This window comes from Rattus norvegicus, chromosome 13 (assembly GCF_036323735.1).
Source record: "Rattus norvegicus strain BN/NHsdMcwi chromosome 13, GRCr8, whole genome shotgun sequence".
Classification (NCBI taxonomy): Eukaryota; Metazoa; Chordata; class Mammalia; order Rodentia; family Muridae; genus Rattus; species Rattus norvegicus.
In genome coordinates, this window is record NC_086031.1 from 71,447,852 (window position 1) to 71,464,244 (window position 16,393).

At 49.0% G+C, this 16,393-nt stretch overlaps 1 protein-coding gene and 1 long non-coding RNA gene across 3 annotated transcripts in view; one reads left to right on the forward strand and one right to left on the reverse strand.

The window, feature by feature from the left end:
• Window positions 1-3,833: 3,833 nt before the first annotated feature.
• Eno1l2 (enolase 1 like 2) lies at window positions 3,834-15,970 on the reverse strand. Of its 2 annotated transcripts, XR_005492564.2 has the most exons (3): window positions 15,875-15,970; window positions 10,294-10,563; window positions 3,834-9,467 (listed from the first exon to the last, which is right to left on the reverse strand). It is a non-coding gene; the product is annotated as an enolase 1 like 2 (long non-coding RNA). The 2 variants fall into 2 exon arrangements; XR_005492565.2 differs by lacking the exon at window positions 10,294-10,563 and having other exon boundaries at window positions 15,875-15,965.
• Window positions 15,971-16,061: 91 nt separating this feature from the next.
• The window catches only part of Angptl1 (angiopoietin-like 1), a 67,898-nt gene continuing 67,566 nt past the window's right edge, over window positions 16,062-16,393 (forward strand). The window contains exon 1 of the mRNA XM_063272599.1: window positions 16,062-16,148. The gene's annotated coding sequence lies outside the window, so the exon portion shown is untranslated. The remainder of the gene's footprint in view (window positions 16,149-16,393) is intronic.

The window sequence follows — 16,393 nt, forward strand, 5'->3', positions numbered from 1 at the left end:
TTACCCAAAGTAGGAGACGTCATTCCTAGGAAACATCCTTCATTCTGTCACCTAAAGGATAAGCCCAGTGTAACACACACCAGCTACTGACAAGTTGAGGCCCCTTCTCCTGGTCTTCTCTCTGCAGCCTGTATCCCCCAACCCCACTGCAGCTGCTAAGTGTTGACTCTTCCTTATCACGGGTCTGTCTTAGGGTTACTATTGCTATGATGAAACCAAAGCAACGTGGGAAGGAAAGGGTTATTTCACTCACAGTTCCACAGAACAGTTCATCATCAGAAGCGGTGAGGGTAGATACGTGTAAGCAGGGCAGGAACCCGGAGGCAGGAACCCGGAGGCAGAGGCCATGAGGGAGTACTGCTTACTGATTTGCTCTTCATGACTTGTTCAGCCTGCTTTCTTACAGAACCCAGGACCAACCAGACCAGGGATGGCCGCACCCACAATGGGCTGCGCCCTCCCCCATGAATCCCTAAGAAAACGCCCTACTGGCTTGCCTACAGCTGGATCTTATGGAAGCATTATCTTAATTGAGGCCCCTCCTTTCAGAAGACTTTAGTTTCTGTCAAGTTGACATAAAGCTATCCAGCACAAAGCCCAGACCAGCAAACTCTCGGCAGTTTCGTGCAAGTCATTGCCGCTTACGCTACCTTTCCTGCCTTGATTACACTTCTCACCTGATCAGCAGTTTTTCTTGTCCAGACCTTACGCTCAAGTTTCAGCTTGGAACCACCATCTTCTCCAAGATGCCAGCTGGCTTTCCGACTGGAAACAATATTTCTGAATATTACTTCATCTATATTTCGGGTCACACTCTTGCAAATGCTTCTGTCTGGTCAGGGAGCCATGTTGAATGTTTGTTTACCTGACCAGCTCTTAGCACAGGTGTAGGTGCTAATTAAAAGCCTTTCTAGCTCCGCTGTGACTTCCTGATTCTTGGAGGGCAGTGTCTGCCAGGAATTGAGTCTAGCTTGTAGAAGAATCTGAGTGGGGTGGGCAGGGAATTCTCAAACCTTCATAGCCCTACCCTGGCACATTCTGGAAAGGGGTGATAAGGATATCTCTCTCCTGATTGGGTGGGGATGGTGGCAGGGGTCCTCTTTAAGTCAGACTGAGTGGAAGAATTCAATGAGGATGGGCAACAGATGAACAGGGAGGGAGCTCTTTTCAAGACATTTGACTGAAGAGAAATGTCCCTCAGACAAGGATTGATCAGTAGAGACCAGAGCCACGGGTTTAGTCATTGGAAGACCCACTGGCCCAGGAGTCAGAAGGCACGTGGCTTTGTGCTTTCAGCTGATTACATTCTGCTCCCTGGGCTGCCCTCCCCTCCAAGGCTTAATTAAAGTAGAAAGGATCAATAGGTTTCTGGTCTCTTCAGAGGCTGCAGAGGCTGGAGCCCTACATGGACTGAGTCTGTGACCTCTTTAGAAACAATAGTTTAGACAACTGTATGGCCCAGAGCAGCCGATCCTCAAAGGGCCATGGCTTCCACTTCATATCTCCTGGCTTGCAAATGTATGCAGAGAATGGAGAACAGCAGGACTTGAAGGGGTTGGCAATCCCCATTCTTTGTGGGCCACAGCCCAGCACACACTCACAGAAGTGAGGTGGAGGGAGCTCACGGCTCAGGCCTGCTGAGATTTCCCCACATGCCTGTGAGATCAGGGTCCCCTGATCACTCTGTACAATATCTTCACCATCTCTCCTGACGCCCTGCTCTGAAAAAGCAGATGGTGCAGGCATGCTTCTGAAAGCAACTGTGGGGTGTGTGCGTGTGTGTGTGTGTGTGCATGTGAGTGTGTGTGTGTACATAATACAACCCCAAATACACATACAAAATACTTTGGGGGGTTGGGGATTTAGCTCAGTGGTAGAACGCTTGCCTAGCAAGCGCAAGGCCCTGGGTTCGGGCTCCCCCCCCCAAAAAAAATACACACACACACACACACACACACACACTTTGGAGAGTTATACAGAGCTGCATATTTGTAAAGACTCAAAATGATTGATTCACTGTTTAACTCAAGGACAGAATGCTTGGGAAATGGTAGGCAGTGTAGATGGTGCAAGAATTTAGGCTCCGACTGGCAGGTAAAACAACAGTGGTCAGACAGACAGACAGCAGAGTAACTCGCATGAGCTGACAACAGCCATAAAGTCTGTGGGAACAGAGTGGAGACTGGATGTTGAGGGTCCGGCGTTGAAGGCACCCAAGGAGGAGGATCCAAAGGACTCTGGCAAGGCAGGGGTCATGCTGAGGAAAACAGGTAGCACGGATGGTATTGCCACATCAGGAGTATCCCAGGCTGCGGTCCAGAGGCAGAGAGACCGGGACACGCCTGGCCTCAGGGCCTTGACAGGAAGAGGTGCAGGGTGAGGGGCTGTGCAAGCAGAGACTCAGTTAGAGCATGGCTTGACTCCTGCTGTTGCTTGGGGTGAGCTCTGGGATGAGAAGTTGCCAGTGGAGGGGTTTTTTAAAGCAGGTGATTGACTGCAGCAGCTTGCGGAGCCGAGATGAACAGGGTGCCTGGTGTGGGGCCCTGTGCATGCCTCAGCCTCCACAGAACTTGAGGAAGAACCACTTCCACCTGTATGTAACAGAGCAGGCAAATAGGGAGCCCAAAACGGGAGAGCAGAGAGCGGGTGCCTGCAGGGTCGGGCAGAGAGACCGTGGAGAATATTACAAAGCCAAACTCGGTGACCGAGCGACGGGATGAATGAACTCAGGGAGGTGGGAGAAGGCCAGGCCTCTGCTGTGTGCGGGCAGGAGTGTGGGTTGCTTGCCATGCCCTTTTCAGAACTGAGGGTGCAGGGCAAAGATCAGGTGGAGAGGAAGGTGGAGTTCCGCTCTGGGTGTCTGTCTAGCGGGCGGTAACTTCACACCCGGCCCCGGCCCTTCCACGCACTAACTTACTTCATTGCAATTTGCGTTGTTGGAGAAGATTGAGGGCATGAAGGGAAATGTGCAAGTGAATTAAGATCCCCCTTAGTTCTGTTACTCAGAGACAGTCCATGAATGTATTCGTGAACATGCTCCCCATTTTAAAAGTGTAAATGTAATTTAAAAAAAAAATAGGAATCAGGGGTTGGGGATTTAGCTCAGTGGTAGAGCGCTTGCCTAGCAAGCGCAAGGCCCTGGGTTCGGTCCCCAGCTCCAAAAAAAGAACCAAAAAAAAAAAAAAAAAAAAAAAAAAAAGGAATCAATCCTGATTCTTTGTATGGCTTCTGCTACTTGGCTCGACCTCAGCTTGGTTTAGACGGAATCCCTGGGGGCTGGAGACCAGGCATTGGCGTGTTTTAAAGCTTCCCCCATGGTCCTGAGAACCAGTGCCACAGGAATGGGACAGTGTCGGGAAGGGAGTCCAGGCAGCCCATGTCGGTTCCATACTGCTCCGGAAGGCCTTAGAAAGAGTCCCAGGTTAGTAAAAGTAAGTCAGGGACCATAAGTAGTTTAGTCTTCTACCCAGAAGATCGCACTGAGTAGAAATGGGATCTGAGGAAAGAGTGGTGTGAATTCGGAACTTCTGATGTCTGCTCCAGCCCAGTGGCTGCCTCAGCCTTGATGATTCTTGGTGGGGAGCCCCTCTAGCATTCACACAGTTACCAGAACACCCAGAGACCTTGCTTTCTTGCTGGCCATTGGTCTTGAGGATGCAGTCAGTCGCCAAACCAAGTCAATGTTGGGTACTACCTAACAAGAAAGCAACTTTAGACTTTTGGAACTGGTTCACCTTCGTAGGGAAGGTGAGGAGGTAAGAGTGTTTCTGATACACACCAGAGCCCTGCGTCCAGGAATTGTAAACACACACGGGCTGCCAAGTCTCTCCAAATATATTCCAATGAGCTCATACTTTAATATGCAATGGAATTAAAAAGAGTCTCTCTCTCTCTCTCTTTTTTTTTTTTTCCATTTTGGATGACAGCATCAGTCGATCTTTTGGGAGTGCTGAAGTGGGAGTCGAACTTAGAGCAGCAGCCAGTTTTAGCCAGTCAAAATCACCCGCAGGCGTATTAAACACACCGCCCAGCAATTACCCTGTCAGTGCAATTAGACCTTCTGATGAGTTCCTGAGTATCTGCAGCCAGTCCCCAGCCTCTGGGAGAGCGCTCCAATCATGGATCTTCTGGGGAGAGCCAGAGAGGCTGGAAGGAGCTGCACATATTTGGAGATGATTAACATTCAGGTTTGGCCTCCTCGTGTGTCCACGAGGGCATCATCTGTTGCTTGTTTTCTCCTTGGCCAAAAAGACAGCATCCAGCGTCCTGAAGGAGAAGGCTGGATTTTTTTTTTTTTTTTCAGAAGGGTTTTTTTTTAAGGTGGAGTCCAGTGAAAGACACATGCAGCCGCTCTTCTTTAACGGATGCCTTACATCCAGGACGAAGTCGAGAGCTCGTCTCTGCTCCCCGAGGCTGTGGAGGCTGTGCTATCCTCAGTCTGAGCTGAGTGGAGGTTTGATCCCGAGGGTCACCCTTTTGGTGACCCCTGGGGTGATGGAAGAACCCATCACTCCAGCTCCTGACTCCTGGCCTCTGCCCTGCGTCTACATAAATCAACCAGCAGGGTAGCTCAGAAAGATGACGAATACCTTGGCTGGTCCCGCTCGAAAAGACGGGGAGGAGAGGGATTCTAAAGTAACCAGGCCTGGCTAGAAATGCAGGCAGAATTTAGTGTTCCCAGAGCCGAAGCCAGCTGCTTGGCTGGGGAGTCTTCCCTGGGGGCGGCCTGAGCTCTCCACACGCAGGAGGAGGAAAAGGCTGTAGTGTCTGTCAGAAACATTATTCACAAAATCTTGGACACGTCTAAGCCCTTGCTGCGTGCTGGAGAGAGGAATGGGGGTGGGGTGGGGCTGAGAGCTTTTTGCCTGGGCCTGCCTGGGGCTTCTGTACAGCCTGGGTTTGAAGGCCACCATTTCCATGAAAATCTCTTAAGACACGGGTGTGCCTTGGTTGCGTGTATGGAGAGACCAGTGGGGGCGAGAGCCCTTCTGAGTTCTGTTTAAAGTTTCTATGCAGGCTCTGGGTTTGGGGCTCAGTCAGGAGTCAGTGTCTGTTGTCAGGGGCACCAGGGTCCTCCCGGCTGCCGGCTGGTCTGGTGAGCAACCTGCTCCCAGTCCCTGCCACTTGCTTTGCCTTTGTCTTTCTGCTGTTTTAACGCAGTTTGTTGTGTCTTACTGTTCTCGCTTTGGTTTATTTTATTTTATTTTGTGGTGAAGGGGGAGTCTAGGTCAAGCTGGCTTTGATCTCTCAGTCCTTCTGTTTAAACCTCTCAGGAGGAGAATTACCAGATGGTTTGTTTTGTTTCTGAGAGTCATGAAGAGAGCATCCTAATCACCACAGACAAGGCCCTAGATTACTCGCACAGTGGGGCCACTGTTTTGAGCAGAGGTCTGGTGGGGATCTAGCCTTCAGCAGTAGGCTTTGTGGACATGTGTGTCCGAGGCTCTGAAGAATTGCCTCCTTGGAAGTCGTTAATCACATTAAACTATTCACTCCCTTTTCCAAGACCTCCTCCTTAGCACTTAAAAGCATTGTTTATTGAAAGAAACCTTTTTTTCCTTGATGGGGAGAAGCTCTGTGGGGCTCCCTCCCTCCGTCCCTCCATGCCCCATCTTGACCACAGTGTCAATCTTCCAAGCTGGCTGCCAGAGCAATTAGTTTTCCTCAGGGCAGGGCAGCTCATCAAGACAGGCAGGCGTGTGTCCATGGGCTTCCTGACATTACAGAGACACTAACGCAAATCCATTTTTCATTAGAAGAAAATAAAACTCGTAAGTGGCGTCAACTGAAAAAAGGTTCTTTGAGAGCAAGTAATTTCCATTCAGAGCCAAACACATGACAGCTGGTGACTTTTAACGGAAAGTAAAATTTGCTGGGCTGAAATACTAGCAACCCACTTGAGAATTTGTTTTTAATTTTTCCTTTTTGGAGAAGGCCAGCGCTTCAGAGTCCAGCAGAGCAGATGAGAGATGGAAAGGTCTGGTCTTATGTATAATTGTGGCCTGAAAGGACCCTGGACAGTCCTTATAAAACTGTCCCCATATAGGGATCTCACCCCCTCTTTACTCCTTACTAGAAGCTCAGATAAGCGGTCCTGATCGGGCCAGGCATGGTGGTGCATGCCTTTGATCCCAGCCCTTGAAAGGCAAAGGCAGGCTGATCCCTATGAGTTTGAGGCTAGCCTGGTCTATAGACTGGATTCTAGGACAGCCAGGGCTACACACAGAGAAACTCTGTCTCGAAAAACAAAAACAAAACCCTCCTGGTTCTGCCATTGGGGTTGAAGGTACACGGCTCACTTTCCCCACTAGCACAGAGTCTCAGGTGTGAACTATTGAGTTCATGACCCAGTGAAGGACGTCAGTGGTTGATATTGAGTTCATGACCCAGTGAGCTCAACTGCTGAAGCCCAAATGGTACTGGAGGAGGTAGAGCCTTTGGTTTAGATGAAGTTACAAAGATGGGGCCTCTCCATGGTCCCAGTTGGTGTCCTTATTTGTTAAAGAAGTGTCCAGAATTCTCTGTCCATGTCGTGTAAAGACACAGAGAAGATGGCTGCCTAGAAGCCATGAAATAAATGCTTAGCTGAATAGAACCTGCTTGTATCTTGAACTTGGGACTTTGCAACTCTCAGGACCACAAGAACTTCCTTTGTTGTTTAAGCAACCAGCCTCGGGTATTTTGTATTAGTGGCCTCAGATGATTAAGACCATAGTAAAGTGGGCTAGGGGACCCTCTTCACCACAGGTACTAGAGAATGAGATACCTGTACAGGTGAGCTCCACTGTGTGGGCACATTCTACTTCGCACCAATAGGAATTTAATTTCTTTTTCCTTCCACATTTTTCTAGTCCTTGTGGAATCTCTATCATGTGTTCCCTGTATGGGCAGTTGACAGCACCTTTAGCATTTGGGGACAAGGGGGAAGGGTGTCTGTCTTTGGAGAGAGAAAGGACACAAGAGGGGTCCTCCCAGTAGAATTGAGATCAAGACACACTCCACCTTTGTAGAGGCTTGGGATGCAGTGTTGAAGATTCCATGGGTTACTTCATCAAGATTAGATGGCACCAAGTCTACCGAGAGACCAAGAGACAGAGATTAAGATAAAGAGCTAGAGATGAGGTGTGAGTTGTATAAACCACGTGACCTGATATGAGTTAAAGGGGCCTAGAAGACCCTGTGGAGACCTTGGAGAGGTGAAGAGGAAGGTGGTGATCTGGGGGTGACATCCCTCCTTCAATACCTTTCCTCTGATTGCTGCTTCCCAAGCAGAATCTACTCTGTCTGGAACACACTGGAAAGAGAGTCCAAGATAGCAGCTTTGGAAAGGTATGTCCCCACTATCCATTGGTTCAAGGGCATTCTTGTTTTCCCAGGATCCTGCTGTATGAGTTGGGTCAGCCGAGAATCTTATTAGTTGCAGCCTGGTTCATCTTGTAAGGACTGACTGCATGGGATTTCTGAAACTTGCCTGCTAACAGCCAGGCCTGGCTCCAGACCTGCACCACGGATGACACAGATGCCCTTTGAACTCCCTTGATCTGCAACACTAGCCAGAGGCCATCAATCACCCTGTGATCCCATCCCCACAGTTACCATGGTTCCCACTGCTGAGAAATGACTTTGCACATGTTGAGCCTTTCCTATACACTGCCCTTTTCCCCTTCGGAAGGTGATTTGGCTGCAGGGCACTCCCTCCCTCTATGCATTAATTGAGCAGCATCTCAACCACAGGATAACTCAGTGACTGAAATAACACTGTAAACAATGGTATCTGCAATGGTGGACAGTGCTGGTAAAGTTCATTTACCTTCCTAACTCTAAAAAAATTTTTTTTCTGGGCTTCTGTGGCTTATATTTTTGCATGTAAACCATTGGGGGAGTCTTGACGGTATGGGCACCCTAGAGATTACTGGAGTCCTGAGGGCTCCAGACACTAGCTGGGAAGTCAGGTGACAGAAACAATGATTCAGACCAGTCACGTGATTACAAAGCTGGAGTCTCCAGCAGGGCTCCAGGTGGTCAGGGTGGACATCTAAGGAAGCAGTGACATGGGAGGGGTAAGCACTGGGCCAGCCTTGAGCTACCTGGATGACATCAGGGACAGAGGATCCGGTAGCTCCAGGGATCTCCAGTCCATGCCTTACTTGGTCAGTGGGTTCCTGAAGGACCTGCCCAGCTCTTCCTCAACTCTAAGGATCTGATTGTACTTGGCCAGGTGCTCAGATTGGACACCAGTCTTGATCTGCCCAGTGCAGAGCCCCACCACGAGGTCGGCAATGAAAGTGTCCTCAGTCTTCCCAGATCTATGGGACACCATGATACCCCAGCCATTGGACTAGGTCAGCTTACACGCCTGCAGAAACTCAGTCACAGAGCCAATCTGGCTCATTTTGAGCAGGAGGCAGTTGTAGGACTTCTTGCCCGTAGCCTTGGCAATCCACTTAGAGTTGGTCACTGTGAGGTCATCCCCCACCACCTGGATGCCGGCACTAGCTGTGAACTTCTGCCAAGCATCCCAGTTGTTCTGGTCAAAGGGGTCTTCAATGGACACCCCTTGATGAAGGACTTGTACAGGCAGCCAGCTGGTCGGGTGTGATGTACCAGCTGGAGTCATCTGGAGACTTGAAATCCAGGTCATACTTGTCAGCTCTGTAGAACTCGGAGGCAGCCACATCCATGCCGATGACAACCTGGTCAGTGGAGCGCGCCTTTGCCATTGCAGTCTTGAGCAGCTCTAGGGCTTCTACATTCTCTAGCTTGTTAGGTGCAAATCCACCCTCATCACCCATATTGGTGGCGTCTTCTCCTTGATGATATTCTTCAGGTTGTGGTAAACCTCTGCTCCAATGTGCATGGCTTCCCGGAAACAGGATGCCCCTCACAGGCAGGATCATGAACTCTTGTTGCGTGGCCAGCATGTTGCCAGTATGAGAACCACTGTTGAATACATTGAAAGCTGGGACTGGCGGGATGACTTCAGGGTTGCCGGCCAAGTCAGCAATGCGATGGTAAAGGGCACCCCTTTTCCACAGCACCAACTCTGCAGACAGCCAGGGACACTCCCAGGATGGTGTTTGCACCACATTTAGATTTAGTCTCTGTACCATCCATCTCGATCAGCACCTGGTCAATCTCCTCTTGCTCCACAACATTCAGTTTCCTGCTAACCAGAGCAGGTGCGATAGTGTTACTGATGTGCCCAACAGCCTTTGAGACACCCTTCCCCAGGAAGCAGGTCTTATCATTGTCTTGGAGTTCTAGGGCCACGTAGATGCCGGTGGATGCAACGCTGGGCACTGCAGCTTTGAAGAGACCTTTTGCAGTGTAGAGATACACCAGATTCCCTGAAGAGTCAAAGATCTCTCCCTGGCATAGATCCTGAGAATAGACATGGTGAACTTCTGGCAGTTGGATCGCTGCGATGGAAGGAAAGAGGGTTCTGTAGACACCAAAGAGAGCCCTAACTGTAAAAAATTAAAACAGAAGCTGTTGTGTTGTATAACTTTGGACTCGCCGTCCCATTGTACTTTCTTTAGCAACAAGCACAAAACACCACCGCTGGCTGTGCCTTCCTATGCCTTTGTTTATACTTAACTGTCCTCTACTTGCTGCTAAACATGTCATTCCAGGTTGATTAGGGCTTGTGGTGCTTAAATTTATTCCCAATTACACAGTTAAAGGTAATTTTTATAGCCAATCACCATATAGGGCTACACACCTTTAATCACATTGTGGAAAAAAATGCTGATCTTGGAAGGCGGTGTAAGAGCAGCCAGCAGTGAGCGGGCTTACCTCAAGGCTGTAGGAGGGGTGTGTGTAGGAGACACAGCCAAGCACCACTTTCCATTCAAGTGCTGGCTAAATGCACGAGCTTGGGCAAGGTTCTTAAACCAAGACTCCATTTTCTCATTATCATAAGTATGTGGACAGCCACTCCTTGTTTATGGGATGGGTGTGAGGGTTGGAGACTGCAGTGTATGTCAAAACGCACAGCTGTCAGGCACATGTGGAAATGGTAAAGTTTCTGCTCTCTGTGCCCAGGGCACAGGGGGATGGGAGGACGGATCGTTTGTGGGAGGGTTCTTCTAGTGTTCCCAGCTATTAGTTCTTACTGAAGGGACCCAATGGTACCCCACATTCCCACCTGGACCTCCCAGCACGGATGCAGGGCGCCAGGGTATGAACACCGCAGAAGAACGCTCTGTGACAGCAAGGTTATAACCTTAAGGAGCTATGAGTCACTCTTTGCTGTCAGAGTGGAGCCTTCTGTTGGAAAAGCATCTGACTTACCTCCCCTGAGAATGACCCCACCTCAGACTTGCTGGATTTCTCCTTCAGCCATTTGTCAGAGCAGAGTAGCCACGTTTAATCATGGGAGGTCCTCACAAACACACTGAGGGTTCTGTGGATGTCAGTTCCCGCTGACACAGAAGCCGACTTCTCAGGCTTGTGTCTGCCATCTGCTGCGGGGTTCCCTCACTAGGCCCGGGGCACCTGTCTGTTATCTCGTTTGGCCTCAGTCACCTCTGGAAGGAGAAACTGTCTTGCGTGGTGCATTTTCTATAGATGAAAAAACAGGCCAGTGGAGGTGACGAATTTTAGTGTCATGGATGCTGAACACGGGGCTACTGGGGATATGGGGGTGGGACTGTCCCACTCTTCCTCCAAACTGGGCACTGTGTAATCTGCAAGGACCTGGGCATCCTGACAACAGATGGGCTAATTGGCAGGAGCAGTGCTGCCTGGGCATGTGGGTTCTTCTTGCAAAATACCGCTTGTAAGTTTTCAAGTTTAGTGGCTCAAGAGGAATGTTGGAGCAAATTGTTCTTGTGGGTAACAGATTTTTTAGGGGGGAATCTTGATGCCATAGATGCATGTTGGGGGTTCTGAAGAGTCTGGGTCCCCAAAACAAAGCAGGAATCTTCTCTCTCAGGTTCCAGAGAGGCTGGAGTAGTCCAGACCATGTAGTTGATGAGTAGCCTGAATCAAGGGCTAGCAATCAGGTTGCCTCTGCATCCCAGGCAGCAGGATGAGAGGAGAAAGATTCAGTCCTTTAGCTCATGTGTGTCTAGATTAAGGCCTATGCCACCTGTAACTGCAATTGCTTAAGGGGCTGAGTCATGGTCCTTTGAGGAAGTGAGGGTTATACACAGACAGCCACCGTAGGGATCCTGTAGTTTCTTTCTAACAGCTATGAGGGGAGAGGAAAGACATTGAGAAGCTTCTAGCCCTAATCTCATGTCCAGACAAGTCACGTATCTCTCCATTGGACCACAACCTCTTTCAGCCTGGTCTTCAGCATCCTCTCTCTGAGCCCTCATCCCGGCAGCTGAAGTCCTAAGCGACTGAAGTCCCCACCTCACCTCACGCCCTGGCACATCAGTGCAAACTCTTCCCAGCCTCAACTACACCCTTCTACTCCCTGCGCTCCATCCTCCTGTGGTCCTAAACCTTGGCCACGAGCTTCAAATCTCCCCTCTTCCTTCCAACTTCCCCAGACGACGTCTCTTTAGGCCATAGCATTTGGCCTGAGTAAGCATGCTCGGAACTTCCTTGTCTAATATGGGCAGTAGCACACTCAGGCAGCCTGGGAGTGTCTGTGCTGCACACTCCGTGCTTTGTGCTGGTGGTGAACTTGTCAAACGCCAGGGAACAGACGCAGCATGGTTTGAGGCCCACAGGGAGGCAGTGCCCCAGCACAGACAGAAAAACAGAGTTCAGTCAGACATGTTGACAGCGTCCACATTGTCTTTTGGTGAGAACTCATGCTTAGGAAGCTTCTGGGCTGCCACTTGTGTTATGCAATTTATCATAAGGACTTCTGAGCTACTAGCTCTGGGCACTAAAACTGCTAGTGATGACTCTGGCTGGCTCTGCCTGCCCAGGCTTTGTGGCACTGGACATGGGTCGCATGCAAGTGACAACTATCTGAGGCTGAGAAACTAGGGCTCGCATCCTAGCTCTATCTGTCTGCTGGGTGGCTAGAGGTGAATTCCTAGACTTCTCTGAGCCTTGGAGCAACACTTCTTGAGTTACAAGAAGAAATGATACCTTCAAAAGGTCATTGGAAGGAAGAGTGGATATATTGTGCAGAAGATGAGTAAGATTAGAGCCAGAGCCAGCCTCAGTGACTGTACTGAGTTAAACTGGTTAAGTTTCATTAAATGCTTCTGGAGGGACCTAGAGGTCAGGTGGGCAGGAGAGCAGATGCTTCACTGAGCCAAGGAGCTATCTGAGCTGTGGAGCTGGGGCAAGGGAGCCCTTCGAATGGCCTCTGTCCTGCTCTGTTTGTGCAGCACACCAGTTTGATGTAAAACCTGGGCTCCAGCTTTCAGGACAGTCTCAGGTTTCTCTCCTGATAACCATGAAATCAACATGGGACCTTGAGCAGTCTCCATAAGGAGTTAGATACGAGTTAACCAAGAAAACCCCAGCCTTGTCTCCTGACAGCCAAGACACCCGCTTTGTGGTTAAACAGCCTTGAGGCTGTAGGCCAGTTGTTCTTGCTCTGCCAAAAGCTGAAGGGCCTGGGCACTTTGCCATATGTGTGCCTACTAATGTGTGGCCTTTTCTAGAGGATCATGGGAGGGGGACTCCCTACAGGTGAATCTAGTCCATCGTGATTTAGGAGGGAAGCTCATCTTATCCCATGAATATGATATCCAGCTCATTAAAATTCATCAAAGTTTCTTTAAAACCCACAACAAAGAACACAGTGTTCCCACTCTGTGATAGTCCACTCCAACTTCTGTCCAGAGAGCTTGCTTTGTTCTGCTAAATAAGCATCCACTTAAACTGTCTGTGCCTCTCTACTGAATTCTTTCCACCTTCTCCTATCTTTCAAATTCTCTCGTTCCTTCCCCATCTTCTTAACTATGCCTACCTCATGCACGTGGGCACTTACTGGGAGCTCAGCCACGCCCACTCCCTGGCTTGGCCACGCCCACTCCCTGCTTGCTGCTTCATCGCCCCAAGACTGAGATTCTAACTTCAAATTTCCCAGAATCTGCCATAAGGCCAGGATTCAGCACATTCTCTTTCTCTCTCTCTCTCTCTCTCTCTCTCTCTCTCTCTCTCTCTCTCTCTCTCTCTCTCTCTCTCTCTCTCTCTCTCTGTGCGTGCACTCATGGTTCATGGGTGTGCCTTCCCACTCTATACTCTTAGAGGCCGGAGGTCAGGGTCGAGTGTCTTCATTCTCTTGTTTCTGTCTACTCCCAGCACTGGAGTTACAGACTCGCACTATCAGTCAACTGCCCTTTTTTCTTCTCCAGGGGTGCTGGTGAGTCGAACTCAGGTCTTCAGGCTTGTGCAGCAAGCACTTTACCCACTGAGCTATCTTCCCAGCCTCTAAATCTTGGTTTTATTAGACATTCTAAGTGTACACTTCCTGAGAATGAAAGATGCAGGTTTCTTTTTAGAATAGCAGTTCCCGACCAGATATCCTGCATATCAGATATTCACATTAAAATTAATAACAGTAGCAACATTACAGTTATGAAGTAGCAGTGAAATAATTTTATGGTTGGAGGCCACCACAGTGTGAGGAACTGTGTTCAGCATTAGGAAGGCCGAGAACAACTGATCTAGGTGGATGTTCTAACCAGCAAATGGATAATTAAAATGCTGCAAAGACGTTCTTGGCAGTGGGGTGAGGGGCTGCTTTGTGTCAATCCCTGCAGGGATGCTGAGGTAGCTCATAGTATAGGAGGGAGGGCAAGCACAAAGGAGGGCTTACTTAATTAAGCAGCACTGGCTTCGCTTGGTAACTATTTACTGCATAGCCTGGCAGTGCCTTGCCCTGGTGTACTATGGGAGAGGGGCCGCTCAGTCTGTAACAGAATGTAAATACTTGTGGTAAAAGCATAATTATTCTAAGGCACTTCAAAACAAAAGCGAAGAGGGAAACAATCTGGTGCTAACCATTTGGGAGAAGGTAGCTTAAGAACAAGCTGAGCTGTTAGCAAGTGAACATAGACAGGGGCCGGCTGTTGTCCTAGGGCACCTATGACCCCTCACTGACCCCTAGAGGCAGCACATCTATCTCCCAGGTGACTCAGAAACCAGGTAGCCTGGTCTGACTTACCAGAGTGAGTAAACACCAAGTTCCTTTTTCTAGCTGAGTTTCCACAGACAGGCCCTGGGGCAGAAGGTAGACCGGGGCTCCCCAGGCCCCCTCCAGGTGACAAAGGAGACAGTCTGGCTAGGGTCCCATTTTTTTTTTCTAGTGTATCTGTTTGGTTTGGGAAATTCTACTCCCATGTTCTGCAAAGGTCTCATCTTTTTACTTTAAAAATATTTCTATTTTATTTATTTATGTGTAGTATGTGTAGTACCATGGCACATGTACAGGGCCAGAAGGCAACTTGTGGGAGTCAGTTCTCTCCTTCCACCATGAGGGGCTCCGGCTCTCAGGCTGGGTAGCAAACACATTTTCTCACTGAGCTACTTTGCCAGTCTTCTCATTTATCCACCCATGCACCCATGCATCCAAGCATCCATCTATCTATCTATCTATCTATCTATCTATCTATCTATCTATCTACCTACCTACCTATCATCTATCTACCTATAATCTATCTATCTGTAGGGAGCCGTATTGGATTTGGGCCTGGCCGCTTTGTGACTGTATAGCTCAAGGTGGCTACGTGACTCTGGGCTATATGGCCACAGATGCTCACCCCCACAGTGGCTGCTGTAAGATTATGAGATTGTTGGACAAAAGCCTCTCCCAGGAAGATTCCGGGAGCAAGCACAGGATGTTTCAGCCTGAGCAAACACCGGATGTCCCTGAGCAGATTCCTGAGAAGGGTTCGACCTTTTCAAAGAACATATCCCCGGAAGACTGTTGCCTCTTTGTTTAAGGAAGATATCTTGCAGTTTAGTGATTCACCTTATATCCTTGGGCACTTCCTAATACTCCCCCACCCTAAGCTTCAGTTCCTGCTTCAATTCCTGCCTCAGAGCTTTAAATGCTGTACATTCCTCTCAATAAACGAGACCTTGACAACAGAACCTTGCTTGGTCTCCTTCTTTTCTCCCCCCCTTGACCCTCAGGTCCATAGGCTTAAGAATAAGTAATAATATCAATACCAGATCATAAGGAATAGATATTTCTTTCCCCTATTTTATGCCCAATAACCAACACCACTTTGTTATGCTTTCCAAAATTAATAAATTGGGGTGTAGAGGCAGAAATTGCATGAGAGATTTCTGGGCAGGGGCTAGCTGGCTTCAAACCTCCTATATAACCAAAGCTGGCCTTGAACTTATGATTCCTCCACTGGCTCTGGTCACTCAAATGCTGGGATTGTGAGTGTGTTCTACTTGTCCAGCTCTGAAATATTTTCCTTTTTTTTTTTGCAATCATATAATTCCTTACCAGGATTTATAAAAGTATGTTTAAAAGTATCTTTAAGTTACTACTGTGTGGGCGTGTGTGTGAGCGAGGATAGATAAACACACGTCATGACAGGTGTTAGGACCTGCACGAGTTAGGTCTCCCCTTATACGTTATTGAGATAGCAGGGTCTCTTGTGTCTGCTGTCTCTACCTCCCATTTCACTGTCAGACTTGGTCTTTCTTTTGACCTTCACAGGGGTTCCAGGAATCAAACTCAGGAAGTCAGGCTTGCAAAGCAAGTGTTTTAACCCCCCACCCCTACCCCCAGCCAGCTTGCCAGCATCAACATTTGTAAATGGTTATTTTCCCTTTTGTTGATTCGGTTTTACCTGAGGATTTCATTTGCGAATAATATAATGTGTTTTGGTCCTGTCCAAACTCCAGTCCCTCTCCTCCCTTTCCCCCTCCTCCTCCTCCCCCACTCCTCCTCCTCCTCCCCACCGCTCCCTCTCCTCCTCCTCCTGCTCCTCACCGAGTCCACGGAGTGCTCATGGCTGTACGTACATCCACTGAAGCATGGATACCCCCCCACCCCACCCCTCCACCCCCTCTCAGGATCTGAATCCCTAAGGAAAACTGGCTCTCCCCACTCCCTGTGCCACCTGTTTCCAAGAGCTCCTCAGCTAGGGGCGGGACTTCGTGAGCTCCGCCCCTCTCCACGCTTGGATCTTAACCCGCTTGTTGCAGATCTTCTGAGTGTAGTCTCAGTAGCTCGTGTATACGGTAGTTCCTGTTGTTGCTGGAAGGTAACTGTTGTTGTTTTGTTTCATTTTTGGTAGCAGTCCTCCCTGACCTCTGACCTCTGTCTCTTTTATCCATTGGGCTGTCTTTAAAATGGCCTTCTTGTTATTTCCCTCCTTTTCTTCTGCTCTCTTCTCCCTCCCTTTTCTCTTTCTTGCCTGTTTCTTTTTTCTTTTCCCTTCTCTCCCACCCCCACCCTCTCCCTAGTTTTCTTTTCTCTTCCTCTTTGAAAAAAGAATATGACACCTGA